Consider the following 2,984-nt stretch of genomic DNA (forward strand, 5'->3'; position numbering starts at 1 on the left):
GGCGGAGGGCGGGCGGGGCCCGGCTGTCTCCGCGCCGCTCCGGAGGCTCCAGCCCGCCCCAGCGCCTCGGCGGGGAAGACGGGGAGGCAGCAGGAAAGCGAGGAGGTCGTGCTGGACCCCCGTGACCCCCGGTCTCCGTCAGCCCCTCCTCCGCACCTCCCTCCAGCCCCCTCCCCATCTTCGGCGCCAAGACTCGTTGCTCCGTCTCTGCACCGTCCCCTCTCCGCTCCCCCCACTGGTTTCTTTATCTCACTGGTGCTCGGCTGTCTGTCGCAGCTGTGGGCGCCCCCTGACCCCCGAAGGTTCCCCTCCTGTTGTGCCCCCCCTTCCTCCTTTCGTCAGACTCGTCTCCACATCGTGTCGCCTTTGCCCCATCTCCCCCTTTCTTCTTTCTCTTTGCACCACGGATTATTGCTCTCTACAGGGGAAAGGGGTCGCCTTTCTTACCGCAGGGTCTCATAAAGGGAGAAGGGAGTGGGCTAGGGAGCATTTTTATCTGAAATCTCATTTGGTGGAGTAGGGGTGGGTGTGGAAGAACTTGAGGGGCTGGAAATGAGGCCACTTAAAATTGGGGCAAAAGGGACTGGTCCGATTGTAGAAAGTCACACAGAAAGGGTGGAGATGAACTTTGACATCATCAAGAAGAAAAGTTGGGGGTCGAGGAATTCCCCATTCCTCATGAAAAAGAGTGGTTGCAAGAAAGGCAGAGGGGGAGAAGGGGCAGCCGAGGAGAAGCGTGTCTTAGAAGAGGGGCACATGGCCGTGGAGGCCCTGTCCTGATGTCTCATGCCATTTGGGCACAGGTTGGGGCCATCCACATAAACCATCCGGTGGTCTATGGCACAACCAAGATGGAGGGAATGGTGTGTGTGTCTGTCTGCCACCGTCTCTATCGATCTGGATGACAGAGAGATGGTTCCTTCAGGACGTAGGTCTCTGTTGCATCTTTCGTCCCCATCTGACCCTTGGTTTACCCACCCTCCTCTCCTTCCAGCTTCCTTTTGAACAAACTCTTGAGCTTTGGACCCCTTTCCCTTATGAAAATCCAGGGCAGTGTTCCTATTTTCGCCACCCACTGGTGCTTTGGGCCCTGGCTGGGAGATATTCTTGGTGTCCCCCCTGCACAGTAAGAGGGGTGTATGTGTTGTCTGGGTCCCGCCAGTTTCCAGCAATCTGAGCAGATCCAGAGCGGAAGAATGGGGCCTTGACCGGCCGCTGTCCGTGGTGCTGAAACGATCCCCGTGCAAGTCAGATTGGCCAGGATCTGCCTGAATATCAAAGCAGGGCTTGGGTCCACCCAGACCTCAAGGCGAGCCCCCCACTCCCACCCTTTGGCTGTCTCCTTCTCTGAGGATGAAAGTGGGGAGTTGCAGGGGGCCAAGATTCCTGAGCTCTAGGAGTGAAGTAAACCAGGAACGAGAACTGGCCTCAAGGGAAGAACCTTTGGATTTTTCCAGGGGACTGAACTGGGGTGAAGGCACTTTGGAAGGGAAGAAGGGTCTAGAAGGGGACAAGGGAGGGGATAGAGAAGGGCTCATCCTACTTCGCCCACTCTGATTCAAGTTGAGAATCTCTGTATGCCCCAATGTCTCCTCTCCCTAGGCCAGCTCCCACTCCCCTTGCCTCCCACCTCTGTGAGGCTATTTTTAACTGTGCAGAACCAAAAATAGCTTGGCAGCAGCTTCAGGCCGTGGGAGAGGAGCTATTTATATCACCAGTGACGGTTCCGAAATAGCAAGCAGGAGGAGGGGGGCGGCTGGCACGCTAGAGAGCTCCTGGCTGCTGCTAAAAATACTGGCAGTGTGAGTCATCCTGGCCTGGCTGAGTCACCCCTCCCCCTCCCCCAGCGGCAGGCAGCAACAGCAAGAACGGGCTAAGAATTGGGAGCTGAGATGGGGGAGGCATCAGAGCCTGTCAGCTACGGGAAAGTGGGTAAGGGAGTGAATTGGGAGAGGGGCTTTGGGGGAGCGTGTAGAAGGAATGGGGGGGAGCAGGAGTCTCCCAGCCAAACCTACTGGGTGAGCGTGCAGCATTTCTAGCTGTGCAGTACTGCTCAGGATGTTTGAGCAATTGAAGGGAGGGAGCTGAACTCTGTACATGTGTGTGCACGTGTGTGCACGTGTGTGTGAAAGAGAGAGAGACTGTGACTGTGTTTTATGTCACTGTTTGTCTGCATCTTAGCCTGACCCTGAACATGTTTGTATGTCTGTACCCATGTACCTGTCTGCATGTGTTTTTGTAGGTATGTGTCTGTATCGTGTATATCTATGTATTTGCCAATGCCTGGAACTATGCCTGTCTTTTAAAAAAATGTCTTCAACTTCCTGTGTTGTGTGTAGTTCTATGTTTGTGCCTGTAAGTATTTGTGTCTACAACTTTGTGTGTGCCTCTCTGTGTGTGTTTGTGTCCATATCGGAGTCTGCCCTAGGCCTTTCTCTCTCAGCACCTGATGGTGTGCGTGGATCTGCATGCTTCCCCAGGTGCGATATGCCTTCTGTTGCCCTCTCTGATGTCACTTGTGAAGCTCTTGCACCATCTATCCTTGCTCACTTCTCTCCACCCAGCATCTTCCCCTCTTTCAAGCCCCTGGGCACCATTTGCAAAGGTCTCTTTGTTGCACACAATCTCTAGTAAAAACGTGGAGGCCAGGAGCCCTGTGTGACCTCTCCCTTCTCTCTTGAGCCATCCTGAATCCTCCCTGGCCTGCAGGAGTAAGGAGTTTTCTATCACTCCATATTTGGGGAGCTGAGAGAAGAGAAGGGCTTTCTTTAGTTCTAAAAAAAAAAAATTCCTGGTGTGGGCACAGGCATGCGTAGCACGCACATGCACACAGACACGCACCACACACAGGCACACAGACACAACTGAGAGAATGAGAGAGAAAAAAATACCAAGGTCCCTTCTTTACTGAGCCGAGCTCCCTCTGTTGCCATGGCAACCCGCCCACTCCTTCCCTGAAAAATCACCAAGAAGAGGTGATGGCA

This window comes from Galeopterus variegatus, unplaced genomic scaffold (genome assembly GCF_000696425.1).
Source record: "Galeopterus variegatus unplaced genomic scaffold, G_variegatus-3.0.2 Scaffold1795, whole genome shotgun sequence".
NCBI classification, from domain to species: domain Eukaryota; kingdom Metazoa; phylum Chordata; class Mammalia; order Dermoptera; family Cynocephalidae; genus Galeopterus; species Galeopterus variegatus.